The 14,856-nt window shown below is 36.0% G+C and overlaps 1 long non-coding RNA gene across 4 annotated transcripts in view; it reads left to right on the forward strand.

Moving 5' to 3' along the window:
- Positions 1-14,856, forward strand: part of LOC144255745 (uncharacterized) — a 471,309-nt gene that overhangs the window by 182,139 nt on the left and 274,314 nt on the right. For 3 of the 4 annotated variants that reach the window (XR_013343911.1, XR_013343914.1, XR_013343912.1), the window contains 2 exons: positions 2,610-2,720; positions 3,698-3,744. This is a non-coding gene — a long non-coding RNA (uncharacterized LOC144255745). Of the gene's footprint in view, positions 1-2,609; positions 2,721-3,503; positions 3,551-3,697; positions 3,745-14,856 lie in introns of all 4 variants that reach the window. The other variant, XR_013343913.1, reaches the window with a different exon arrangement.

Below are 14,856 nucleotides of genomic sequence, written 5' to 3' on the forward strand. Positions count from 1 at the left end.
GATCCTAAGCATGTAAAGTCTTTTGCTAATGCAAAAGGAGAAACTGACTCATCAGCTCTTTGTCATATGAAACCAGAAACTCAGTGAATGCTTAGGATAGCATCAGTTTCTCCTCAGCAAGCTGACTTCCTTCTGGGCCCATCACTTGTTATGGTCTATTTGAAGACTTTCTGCTGCTGGTAATTGCATGATGATTCACAGTGACTTTCAGAAATCTTCCTTTAATTTGGAATAAACAAAAATATCAATGGAAGAACCATTTTCTTCATTAGAAATGCTCAATTTAGTTAAAATATATATGATGGAAGATGCTTTAAGTATAAGTTTAATATTTGCGCATACCAATATAGCCAAGATTGCTAAGATATAACTCAAATATGAGAAGAGCTCACCCCAAATATATATGCCTGGAAAGAAAATTAGGAACTGGAAACATTTGTCCAAAGGATGAAATCATAGATCCAATATCTACAACCAAAGATCAGTTTTGAGATTTCTTCCATTATTTCAATCCATTTGAAAATTTACCTAAATAGTACCAAAATTACAGAAGAAAACTCTGCATAATTTAATGCCTTTACCTATCACTATCAATGGGAAAACACAGACCTTGTGAGATCTTCAAGTATTCTTGGCAGGTAAACAGTCTTCCGGGTCATTTTTTTAAAAAAATGTTTTAAATTTATTTTTTTATTTTTATACAAATGGAGTACAGCTTTTGATTTCTCTGGTTGTACATGATGTAGAGTTGCAGCATTCATGCAATCACACCCATAATAATGTCCATCTAATTTCACTATCTTCTCCGCACCCACAATCCCTCCCCACCCCACATTCCCCTTTGCCCAATCCAAAGTTTCTCCATTCTTCCCTTGCCCCTCCCCATTATGAAGCAGCATCCACTTATCAGAGAAAACATTCAGCCTTTGTTTTTTGGGGGGATTTCCATACTTTGCTTAGCATGAAATTCTCCAGCTCCATCCATTTACCTGCAAATGCCATAATTTCATTCTTCTTTAAGGCTGAGTAATATTCCATTGTGTATATATACCACAGTTTCTTTATCTGTTCATCTATTGAAGGGGCATCTTGGTTGGTTCCACAGTTTAGCTATTGTGAATTGAGCTGATAACAGCTGAGGGGGCTGCATCACTGTAATATGCAGATTTTAACTCATTCTGGGTCATTTTTAAGGCATTGATTTTTAATTCTTACATCTACATATGTTTTCTGTTAAAAGAACAAAATATTTAACACAATTGATATTCATTTCTTTTAAAATTTATTTTAGAGAGTTCTTACTTCTCCTGAAGCAATGGTCCCTTTTAAAAAGGGTACCTATTAACATAGAGGGGAGGGAGCTTCTTCCTCCAGTCTGAGTTTTGCTTTCTCTAGAAGAGGTAATGGACTTCAGCCCTTTCAGGCATTTTTTTTTCTAGTTTTTTTCTAGTTTGGTAGCCATGAGAAAACAAGATGGACAAGCTTTGTTTGCCAGCGGGAGCCTGGGCTGATTAAGGACAATCTGAAGAGAAGGTTTTCAGATGGGAGAGCCCTCCCTGTCCAGGAAATGTCAGCGCTGGACATAGATAATCACCGTGTGGTAACACAGGGTAACTCCATGTGGTCACAGGTGCACAGAGGAACAAGCAGTCACCTCTCATTTTGGATGTTCCACAAGCCTGTTCTATTCAACAGATCTAAAACTCAACTGATTACTTCCTGAAACTCCTCCTGTGTTTGTGATCTTATATTATTAACTCCACCTTCCATCCTGGCAGGAAAACAGAGAAACCTGGGGTTCCCTCTTGACTCTATTATGTCCCTTGTGGCTCTGTCCTGTAGAAATTAAGCACCAATTAAAGTTTAACTTAATCTCTCTCAAATTCTGTTCCATGTTGTTCATTTTCATACTAAGTTTACATGTCATCCCCTTTACAAATAAGCCTTCTAACTTACCAGTATTATTTGCTCTAGTCTGATCTTCCTTCCCTTCCCTTCCTTCCTTCCTTGCTTCCTTCCTTCCTTCCTTCCTTCCTTCCTTCCTTCTTTCCTTCCTTCCTTCTTTCCTCCCTCCCTCCCTCCCTCCCTCTTTCCTTCCCTTCCTTCCTTCCTTCCTTCCTTCCTTCCTTCCTTCCTTCCTTCCTTCCTCCCTCCCTCCCTCCCTCCCTCCTTCCCCCCTCCCTCTTTCCTTTCTTCTTTCCTTTCCTCCTTCCTTCCTTTCTTTCTTTCTTGGAAGTTGAACTCCCAGGGCACTGTACCACTGAACTATACCCCCAACCCCTTTTTATTTTGAGCAGGGTCATACTAGGTTGCCAGGGCTGACCTCTCTTGCCTCAGCCTCTCGAGTTGCTAGGATTACAGGAATGCACAACTATGATGAGTTTGAGCTCTATACTTTCTAAAATACACATCTGATAATCCATGCTTTTGCTTAAAAGACTCCCCATTGCCTTCAAGGAAAAAAAACAAAACAAAACTAAGCTCCTTTGAAGGGAATATTGACCTTTCAATCTCTCTCACTTGCCTCTCCATAGGCTCTATTTTGGATGCCCTCTCCTTCCCCCTTTTCTATCAGATAATTCCTACTTGTCTTTCACATTTTGATCTAGTTATTATCTTCTCCTGGAAGGCTTCCCCTGACCCTACTTCTGGCCTCATCACAAAATGTTCCTGAAGGATCTCATTGTGATCACTGTGCTAGTACATCGTGCGCCTTGAAGGTAAGTTAAGTGTTTTTATTTTCCTAATGCATCAGCCAGCACAGTGCTTGGCACATTGTAAGTAAATGAATACCTGCATTTAGGGAATTAATCAGAGAAAGCCACACAGAGAAGGTGGAGTTGAGCTGACTCACACTCGAGGGAGTGATCGGCAAGATAGAGAAGGGTATTTAAGGCAGAAAGAATAACACAACTCATATGGAAGCATGAGAAGGTTTGCCTTGTTCAGAGAACTACAGGTGGCTTAGAACCGTGACATCACAAAGGGTACGGTACAGGATCCTGTGGCAAGCTGTGTTCAGGAGTTCTATATTAGAATCTGCAATTAGTTTCTCTCAAAGACTAGAAAAGCTTGTGGAGGCTGTAGGTGTACTTAAGAATGAAGAAATGTCCAAACATAATTTCACAATGTGTGATATTTTCATATACTTACAAATTAGCTCCTGACACAAAATTTACAATACAGTAAAATTTTTTAATTATGAAAAATTATACAAGAATATTTGTTCATAGTGGACCATAAGACTTGCAGTCAGGCAGAGGGGTGAACATTTGAAGATGTGAGATGAATGTCTTTTTAAAATATCATCAGCATATTCCAGGACCATGTATAGAATCTCCTTGAAAGTAACATCAGGTTTAGCATTAAGAGTGGGAGAGGGATCAGGAGCATGGGAGGAATAGATGAACTCTAGATAGGGCAGAGGGGTTGGAAGGGAAGGGAGAGGGTGTGGGGTAATTAATGATGGTGGAATGTAATGATCATTATTATCCAAAATACAGGAATAAAGACACAAATTGGTGTGAATATACCATGTATACAACCAGAGGTATGAAAAATTGTGCTGTATATATGTAATAAGAATTGTGATGCATTCTGCTGTCATACATAAATTTTAAAAAAAAGAAAAAAAAAGAATATGAGCTAGGAACCAAATGGCTCTTCATACTCTCATCTCCTTGTTTTCTTCTCACAGGTCCTATCTGTGAAATCCTTCCGGAGGGATGTTGTGCTTGTGCTGAGGTACTTACTCCCATGAGCTTTTTTTTTTTTTCTTTTCTTCTTTTCATTTTTTCCTTTTAACTGCTTGAAAATGTCTTTTAACTTCAAAGAAATTCAATATAAAAATGAGAAAAGGGAAAACTTGAAAAATGGAATAGAAAGGGAATGATGCTTTGAAAAGTTTAGAAAAACAATTAAATGAAATATGACATGTCAAGAGTTTTGTAATGTTTTGAATAACTAATAAAAAAAGAAAAACAATTAAAATTGGTAAAGAATGCTTAAGAAGTAAAGAAAACCACATGTACAATTTTAGGTAAAATAGGTCATTAGTATAATGGAAATAATTAACTAAATTCTCTAAGTGTGATTTTTTTATTTTCCATGCAAACAGAAGATTCAGGAACAAGTAAACTTGGAGCAAGTTAGTGAGCAAACAGACTTCCTGACCTTGCCAGAAGGTTCAATTATTTTTTTTTTTCTCCAGTCTGTTGGAAAAGTTCAAACTGCATTTAGAACCAAGCCCCAAAGAAAATCATCAATTTATTCAAGATAATTTTTCTATATACTGGTTCATAGGCTTATATACAAAGTTATTATTGAATACTTTTTTTTAAAAAAAACCATATTCCACACCTTTTCTCTTTTTTTCCACCAGATAAGAAGGCATGGGTGTTTCTGATAATATTCACAACAGAAAATTTACTTATATTTATAAAATAATTAATCTGCTATTTCTCTATTCCCTGATAGAGTCCTTTGAAATCCTCATTTGAATAAAAATTTTTATATTATTTTAGTTCCTTATTCGCTTTTGTTAGAAGAATACAAAATTTATGTATCAGGATTTTTCTCCCCCTAGAGTCAGTGCAAAAACTTTCCTTCCCAGGGTGTGGCCAGGTCCTGGTGAGTTTCCAGAGCCTGTGCATCAAGGCCTGCCTTTGTCCTTGCTCCTTCTCGGCCTCCTTCCTGGGGCTGCTGTCACTTTCTGATGTGGACTTGGAATACAGGGTGGCCAAAGGTCTCGAAGAGCCACAATTAAGTGTCCAAGGAGGCTAGCAAGACTTACAAACACTGTTTGCCACTTTTTTTTTTCTCTTTGCCACATAACTGTGACTCAGGTCTTTGTTTTTGATAAAAACAAAACTGAAGTGCAGGTAGATGGTTCATCATAGTCAGTGATTCAGTGGTAGAAATCAATTTAGGAAGAACACGACTTCCTTAACTCTTTCACCTGTGTTTTTATTTTTCCCAATATTTGGTTTATGGTTATCTGTTCATTAGGGGAACAAGAGTAAATGTCATTTTAGATGTTATGTGTACTTTATGTACAAATAACTGAAAAATTGGCCAAACTCTTTAATTTTTCATTTGTAGTTAGTTGCATAAAATGTGCAGCTATCAAAATAGACATTAGAGGTTATTATAACAGTGATTTTGCTGTTATATAAACAAATTAAGGAACATTAGAAGTGGAAGTTTTATTTGTTACTTTTTAAAGAATTGGAAAGCCTTAGTGGTCAGTGTTTTCAAAACACAGCATTTAAAATTTTTTAATAAAATGAAAGAGGAAGATAGCAAGGGTTATGTTAACTTCTTGTTTATAGGTTTAATGTTTAAATAAAGTTCTCATAATTTAAAAAAAGTCTTTCACATTTAGGAGCCATCTTCAGTGAGGTTCTTAATATTAATATCTTTGTAAATATCTCTGCTTTCTTGTTCTGATGGCTATTTTCATGTTTTATGCCTTTAAAAACAGCCCTTGGGGTTAGAAGTACCTTTCAGATTTTCTAGTGATGTCTCCTAGTTAGCCTGTTGTGCTCCGAGCACTGTTGAGAAGGCTTCTGGTGATTCGAACTGGAGCCTTTTAGCTGGTGGATTTGGAAGTAAGGTCTGGAGTAAGATGTGAGTTCCACCTTTAGAACCCACCCAGGGGTTGGAATAAAGAAGAGAGAGGATGAAACATTCTAAAGGGAACATGTTTTTACTGTTCCCTAGAATATAACTGCAGGGTGAGTATAAGGGAAGGCATTTAGTCATGGAGCATGATTTGGAAAAAGATAGGTTGAATTTTAAAACAAATCTAGGTAAAGTTTATGCTCATCCAAATAATGATAGGTGTCACATTTATCATATAAATTTTGGATATAACATGTGGTATGCAAAGGTTAATGCAGAATTTCAATACAACACAGATTAATTCATTTATTTGTTCCATGATTTATTGAGTATGTTCTACAAGCTAGATGCTATGTCAGACACTGAGGAATTTTTAAGTATATGCAATACTATCTCTGATATAGTCTAATTTTAAAATATGATGTCTGTGTATGTACAATATTAAGTAAAAGCAAGAAAATCTATTTAAATAATTATTCCATAATTTAAATAATGTATTAATCAAAAAAGCTTAGTTGATATTTTTTGGCCAGTAGAAAAGAAAGATTTTCAGAAAAAGAGATCCCTTAATAGATATTTGGAATTTGTTTCAGAAACTGAAAATTCTAGACCTATTGTCAATAACAATTTACTTTTAAACTTTACTTTTATTATTATTATTGTTGTTATTGTATCCAGAATAAAGAGCTTCTGAACTAGCACTGATGCATTGAAAATTTGGCTGCCCTCCTGGCTCTGCTTTTTGTGGTTGTGCAACCTTAGGAAGTTACATTTATCCTCTTTTGGCCTTGTTTCTTCATCTGTAAAATGATAGGATTATATTGAAAAATAGTTACGGTCCCTTCCAATTTTAACATTCTCTGGTTCTTTAATCTTTTGGATTTGAGGGTAGGATGTAGACACATGGACACGAACATATGTTGAAATATATTATTAAAAATACAAACAACCCAGAATTTTGGATTTAGTTGGAGTTATGAATGAGTTCTGGTTTGCTTATACCACAATACAGACTTCTGTGCTCTACTCAATTTATATCTTACCAACTCATCTTTTCCAAGGATAAATGCATATGTATGGGTTAGTGAGACCTTTATGATAAACATAGCATTTAATCACAGAAATTTAGGGCCATCCCAAACCATAGATAATGACACTGTCCTTGGCCAGGGCAGGTGCAGCTCAGATAATATCGCTCAGATTAAGTGCAACTGCATCACAGCACTAGCCTGCAGGCATCCTGCTGACGCAAAGCCTGGGATCCCAACTCCCTTCTGACACTTCCCCTCTTAGTCTTTCCAGAATCCCCCCCCGTAAGTTGGAAGCACTCTCTTCTTTATGCTCCAATTCCCCTGTGTTCATTCTGGGATTAAAATTTACCGTGTACAACTCTCTCTTGCTGGGTGATGTGTAAGCTTCTTGGGAGAAAGGATTGTGTCTTGTTTATATTTGTGTTTGCCATAGTGCCTCCCATAGGGTAGGCGTGCAGAAATTTTTGTTCAAGTAGATAGTTCAGTCAGTATCTGAAACTACTGAACTTAAAAATAACTATAAAAGTGTCAGCGTATTCCTCCTCAAGTTCCAGTGCAAGGTTAGAGACTCCAGAGAACACTGAAAACTGAGCTTTGTGGTGGCAGAATGGTTTCTCATGATGGTGGGGGGGTGGCAGTAATAAACTGTGGGAATCTAGGCAGTTCACTCAACCTGAAAGCAGATTTTTGCCTGGGATTCTCTGAAGGGACTCCAAATGTCTTTGTAATTACTCAAGGAATGGCATTCTCCTCCATTGGTCAGTGAGCCATTTTCCCACCTGAGGCTGTCCATGTTCTCCCACAGAGCCTGGTTGTGCGTTATGCTATGCCTTGATACCATTCGTGACTTGCTGTCTATATAGGCCTACGTCTTTATGTTGCAAAAAGAGGTGCTAGCCTGAGGAAAGAGTGAGATACCAAATTAAAAGAAAAAAAAAGATTTACTAGTAACATAGACTCCTGGCTATTTTTGTTGATCTCATTTTCTCAGAATCACTTTTAACTCTATTTTTTTTCTATAAATCTGGTAATATGTTTATATTGTTATTTCTTGACTAATCTATTTTAAGTATCACCAATGATTTTCTGCTCTGTTTATGGTGGATTTAACTTACTGAAACATTACTCAGCTTTTTATTCATTCATATCCCCAGTGTCTGATGTTAATTTTTCTGCTTGCTGTTGTAATTTTTCTGTGTCTGTGATAAGAGTATTCTTTTTAGTGGTCCCTGAACTTAGGTTTATCTCTTGAATGAATATTGTGTAAGCTGGCCATAATAATTCCTGTATCTTTCCCTCTATCTTGTCTTGTTCTCATCCCACCTTTAATATCCATCAGCTAAACTTTTTCATGTTCATTTATGGTTTTTCTGTAAATATAATTGAACTTTCATAGATTTATTCTAAAGCCAATTCAGAGTTTTCCACCCAAACTATGTAAATATGTAGTACTATAGATTCAAATAGACTGCCAACTTCTGCTCTTTTTTCCCCCATGGATTCAATGTTTTGACCCTGATCACTCAGAGGACAGGGATTTTATTTTTAAAGCCAGCTAGATTGTCTTTCACTGCACTTGTTTAAAAGCATACCACACTGGTTGCTTCATATTTGGAATTTGTTTTTGTACAGTAATTTTTTTTTCTGTAGATTCTAACTATGTTTCTTTTTTGTTGTTGTTGTTGTTGAGAGAAGACACAGTTTCTTCACTATATCACTAAAATTTTCAGATTTGTGCCCATTTCCCCAATTACATAGTTTCTTCACTATATCACTAAAATTTTCAGATTTTTGCCCATTTCCCCAATTAAAAACACAGTATCTTATTTGGATGATCTTTTTGCAGCTTTCTGACTTTGTGTTTTATCTTGGGTGTTGCCTTCCATGCCTGCTATGAACCATTATCCTGGGGTTTCTTTCTTTCTTTTTTCCCGGCACTGTTTTGTGTATCTCCAGCTTCACCTTTCTGGTTTTCACCTTTACTTTGTCAGAATATATTTACAAGTAGTTTCATCAGAAAGGAATTGGTGAGGAGGAGGGCTGCATTGGTGGTGGTCACTTTCCTTTGCATATATAAAAGTGATGTTTTTACACATCCTCACATTTGATTATTCTTTGGGCAAATGCTTCCAGGTTCAAAATAATATCCCTGGAACACATGTGATATTGCTCAGTGCTCTCTTGTCTTTGTCAATATCTGTCCCAAACGAGTCCCTTTAATTTCATCGTGCTGAACCAATATTTGCTGGCTCTTTCAGTTTGATGACTTGTGTCTTTCTTCAGATCTGAGATATTTTCTTTCTTTCTTTTTAAAAAATAATTCACTTTACTTTCCTCTATTTTCTCTGTTCTTTTTCTGGAACCACAACTGATTGCATGTGAACTTTATGGATTGATACTTCATGGCTCTTACCTTCTCTCTTATCTGTTTCAATTTTTTGTTTTTCCATTCTATGTCCTGATTTTTTTCCATTTTGCATCCATCCTATGATCTTTTTTATTTTTAATTAAATTTCTGGGCTAGCTTTTTTGTGATCTACTGCATTTTTATAGATGCATATTCTTGTTTTTATGGTTACATTATTTAAAATCCTGAAGAGTTTAATTGGAAAAATTTTTAAAGTTTTCTTCTGTTTTTTGCATTTCTACTGTGTTCTCTTGGGTCTATTGCTCAGTTTTTATCTTAATATTTCTTTTTAATGCTCTTGGTATTTCTCATATGTCTGGTGATACTTGTTTATTAGTTCTTGTTTTAGAACAAATGTTTAGGTCAATTATTCCAGGGGTGGGGTTACCATAGTTTTCCTTGCTAATACATAAATGAGTTATTTTCCTGAATTGCTTCTCCCCTGAATATATAGGCTCTGTATATAGGGACATCTTATTATCTTCAGGATTTGTACTGGGGAGTAGGCAGGGGATTGAGGAACTGGAGTTCTACTAGCAGCCTGTACTTTGCCCAGGCAGCTGGTGCAATAACTTTAGTTGTCTGTGCTTGCTTATCTGAAGGGGTGATGCTGGGCTGCCTTTCATACTGCACCAGTGGTCCCAGGGTGTGTGCCTTGTGGGAAGCAGGATCAATAGGTATAGGAACTTTCTGGAAGGATTTCCAATGAGCCTGTTTTCACTGTCCCCCACTCCACCTGCAGTCAGAGCTGGGCACCTCTGTAGTGCTCCATTGAGAATTAGGTACCAACTTTGTTGTGGCCCATTCTGCTGTCTGTGTGGCTGCCCAAAGTATCCCATTTCACAAATCCACAGGATTCTGTCTAGTTTTTATTTCTAGGAAATTGTTGATTTGTCTCTCTTCCCTTTGCTGTTAGGCTTCATTGCCTTTTGAATTTCTTGCTGTTCTCTTTGTTATCTCAGGAAGGAGGTGAGCGTCCCTCAGCTCACTGTCTTGAACTGCAGCTCCTTTCCCCTCCGTGGCCTGTGGGGTGCTAGTTCCCAGTCTGATGAATGCTTTAACAAGCTCTGAAGGGAGTGATTCTTGGAAGAAAGGAGGCTATCCTATAAGAGTGTAACAAATTATAACTTCCACATCTCAACAGAAGCAGAAAAACTCCATGGTCTGACTCACTTTAAATTATATAACCCAATATCAATAGGTACACAGGGTACTTATAAGTCAGACATGGTTTCAAGTATTGCGCGCCATGTGCGTGCGTACACACACACACACACACACACACACACACACACACAATCTTCCCTAGCAATAGCAGTAAAAGAAAAATACTATAATTGTCTTCATTTTACAGATGAGGAAACTGAGGCACAGAGTAATTAAATAACTTGAACAAAGTCACATATGTCATAAGTAAAAGGGTCAAGATTCAAATTTTGTCTCCCAATCTGAGCTCTTAGCATTTATGTTATGTTGCTTCTTATTTGCTTTTAGAAAATAAACAACGGATATATCAAAAGGGTGGAGCCCCAAATAATACCTAGTGGAATATTTTCTTTTTTAAAATATTTATTTAGTTGTAGATGAATACACAGTATCTTTATTTTTATTTGGTGCTGAGGATTGAATCCAGTGCCTCACACGTGCAAGGCAAGTACTTTAGCACTGAGCTACACCGCAGCCCCTGGAATATATTCTTTAAAAAAAATAATACATTTCAAGATCGAAAACTGAGTGCAATTCCATGGTTATGAGGAGGGCTGAATTGTGAAATTCCAAATACACAGTTAAAAATATTCTATAGAAAGAAAGTAGGCAGGCAGGTAAAGAACTCTCCCATCTCCTTGATAAGGATGGAGGACATCCATGTAAATTATGAATGAGAAAACATAAAACAAGGAGAATACAAGTAATAGGACAAGAATTTCAAAAGAGTTAAAGCCAAGGATTTGCCGAGGCTGGCAAAAACCACTAGAGACAGCAGCAGCAATTTTTATAGCTATTTTCAGAACAATAGATGAAAATTATAGGTCCATTGCTTGAGAATGATGGTATCATGTTAAAAGAAAACACTGTGCTTCCGCTTTTCTTCTCTCTATACAAAGAATAATTATGGTTAAGCTGGCAACACTGAGAGATCAATGAATTAAGATGTCGTTGACATCCATGAAAAGAGAAGGTTAACAACAGCTTAAATATTTTAGAAAAACTCAAATCCCCTGGGCAGAGAATTACATTTTAAGCAATAAACAATCTCATTGACATGATCATAGAACTATCATATTCTTTTGAGAAATTTTACAGAACAGAGAAAAATTCAAAAGAATGGCGAAAGGTACATATGATCCTGATTTTCAAAAGGATGGATGTGATAAGTTGTACCATTTCCTGCAGGCACATTTCATGGGGCCCCTTTGTACAAGAATAATGTATTTCTTACCCTATTAGTGTGAGGGTTGGCCATGTGTCTTGCTACGACCAAAGGAACAGGAGAAACAGCATGCCAAGCAGAAGCCACTTCTCAGCAGAACTCCTGTTTTCTGCCATCTCTCTCCTGCCTCTGCCACAAGATCAGCAGTGTAGTCCAGACAGCAGCTGCTCTTTCAGATGTGTTCTGGAATAAACATGATATGAATCAGTGTGGCAGCAAATATACAAGTAACAATATCTTATCATAAGCCAAGAGATTTTAGAGTCGTTTATTACCATAGCTCATCCTAGCCTATTCTGACTCTTTTAGGATCTAAACAATAGATTTTGAGAACTACTAACTGGAAATCTTAATGTTGATTTTTCAGGAAAAAAAGACATTTTTAATCATAAAATCTGAGAGCTTGTAGAAAAAGAAAACATAGTGCCAATGTAATTTACATCAGTATATGTCAAACCACTCTTATTCCTCTTGTTTTCATTTTATTTATTTTTTTTTGATGATATTCTTAGGGGGTATATGTAATTCTATAGATACAGTGAAATATGTGTTAAACATTTTTATTTGACTAATTGCTTCATATTATTTTTAAAAGTAAATTGACAAGCATTTACAGTGATATCATCCTATATTTGTTTTGATCATAGTATTATGCCCTGCTGGAAAACATGGATAAGTGTGCTATGAATGAGTATAGGTAGGTGAAGTCATAGCTGGAAGGACAAGATACTTAGAGAAGAAACTTTATGAAATAATTTTTATCTTAATCTGCTCAAAAATATGTTATCAATTATTTAAATAATGGTTCAGACATTATATATGTCATATTTGTATATCATGTGACCCATTATATAAGATACTCTCTGGAAATAAAATAAGTTGGATGGCAAAAATATAATAAGAAATGATACTATCTATTGAAAGGGTACTGAAAACAATGTGATAAAATTTATAATTTGAGGTCATATAATGTGAATAAATGCATAACTTGAAATTGTTTTTTCAAATGTCAGTAGGTTTGTGTGAAGATCCGCATGTTGGAGTTTAGGTAAAGTCAGTAGATCCAAACCTCAGCATGAGGGTGACTCTGTAAAAGTGAGGGTGATCTCAAGCTTATTAATGGATGCTTATATACAGATGAGGGGATTTTTATGTACTAGTATTGTATTAATACATAATACATATTCTGTCCTATAGTAGGACTACTGATGAAACTCAAGAACATTGGGATCAGTTTATTGGGTTATTTATTCTACAGTGGAAGAGCAAAAATGGAGTTGAGCAGAAAGAGTAAGTGTATCTGAATTTAAAGCAAAAGATGGCTGGCCTGATAAGAGAGAGGATAAAAGAGGAGCAAAGGGTAACAATTGCAGATGTGTTCATGCCTAATGAAAGCAGGATGCTGAATATCAACATACAAGATCTCCCTGGCTGCTTTATAACCCCTGAGCAGACTCCTGCTCTTCTAATTAACCCTGTTCCCTGGTGATAATGTTATAAAGGAAGAGAAAAGACACACTGAGTAAATGCGAATCATGAAAGTGCTTTCTGACCCTGAACGACCATCACAATCATTTCAGGACTTTTTAAAAAGACATACTGAACAATAATTTCTGGTAATGGGTCCTGGGAATTTGTTATCATAAAACTTGGTTTTCTCCAATGATCTAAGGATAATGATGTGTGAGCCACAATATCATGTGCTGTGTTGGGAGTTTTAGAGGCAAGGGTTGTATTTGAGAAAATTGGTGTATCAGCAAGGGAGATAAGGCTTAGGACAGTAGTCCCAAATTTGGTCTTCAAGGACCAGTACAATTTTAAAAATAAATAAGTATTCATCAAAATAGAATTGCTGACTTTTTATTACAACAAACCAACCAAGCAAATTATCTATTATCCTTATAGTTTCATTAAAAAATTAATTAAAAAATCAGCTGGACAGGACATAGTATAGGAAAGAAAATAAAATTCTCTTAGCTCAAATATACTTAGTCATATTAGTTTTACTTCTTTTTTTTTTTCATTTCATCATGGACTGGTGATACTTTCTTCATATTGTGGTGTCATGTGGTGTGTTAGCATTTGAAAGCCACCAGGATAGAGTATGTGTACTTCACTATGGCCTCTGGCAGCATACTACTCCATTGCTCTGTAGGGCCAAGTTACTCATAAGCCAGTTTAGGGACTCTAGTTCCTATAGTGATGGAGGGAAAAGCTCTGGAAAGAGTACCTGGATGGTGTAGTAGGTGTACACAAATATCTTAGGATTTATGAGAAATTATTTGTCCAAAACAATCTGTTTACCTACAGAAAAGACTTGTGAGAATCTGAAAGCCCTATTAAAATACACAAAGCGTTTTTGTATAAAATAAACTTTGCTATCTATGATAGAGGGCAGAACTACACCAATTAAATAAAATCACTGGCAGACCAATTTCAGTTTAATATAGGCAAAACCTCACAACTATCAGATTTTTCCAAAAGTTATGGAAAGATGGGTGTGCCCTCTCTGTAAGAGCTCAAAGTACAACAGTTTGTTAGAATGTGGATGAAGGGGTTCTGGACTGAGTTGGAAGTTGGATTAAAACCACTGTTTTCTAGCCCTGACAGGCTCTTGGGAAGCCGACAAATATGGATTCCTGGACCTCCACTTGGATCTATAGGAACAGAATCACCAGAAACAGGGCCCAGGAGTTTGTATGTATAATAAACTCCCAGGAATTGTTAGAGTTGTCTATATTCTTGGAAAATAATCAGATGTAATGAACTCTTAATAACTTGAAGCATCTGTGATTACAGGTTCTATAAGGTGCATATAAACACAGTATGTTATTATGGTATCAATATTTGAATATCTACGTAACATTTTATTATTGATTACTCAGAAGTCATTTGAAACAGTCAGTATCTGAACATTAACATAAACTGAAAGCATTTATCTGGTTTTTAAATTTTTTTTAGTTGTTGATAGACCTTTATTTTATTCATTTATTCATATGTGGTGCTGAGAATCTAACCCCAGTGCCTTCTACATGCTAGAAAAGTGCTCTACCTCTGAGCCACTATCCTGGCCCACATTCATCTGTTTTTAAATGAAGTTTTACTTTGAGCTTGAAAGAGGAATTAGCTTCACATGATAAAAAGAAGTCCACAATTCTAATTGTAAAATATAGATGTGTTAAACTGCCAAACAGATAACATGTTTGTTACAAATTTTTTTATGTACAAGATTTGAGACTCATTTTTTCCAATCTCAAGCTGAATATTAATTTAATGATATTAGATTCATGCTTATTTCTATGAAGAGAACATTTATTGAGTAATTTGTTGTTTTGAAATAATTTTTCATTTTCATAAATGTGTCA

The sequence above is a fragment of the Urocitellus parryii genome, chromosome 1 (genome assembly GCF_045843805.1).
Source record: "Urocitellus parryii isolate mUroPar1 chromosome 1, mUroPar1.hap1, whole genome shotgun sequence".
NCBI lineage: Eukaryota > Metazoa > Chordata > Mammalia > Rodentia > Sciuridae > Urocitellus > Urocitellus parryii.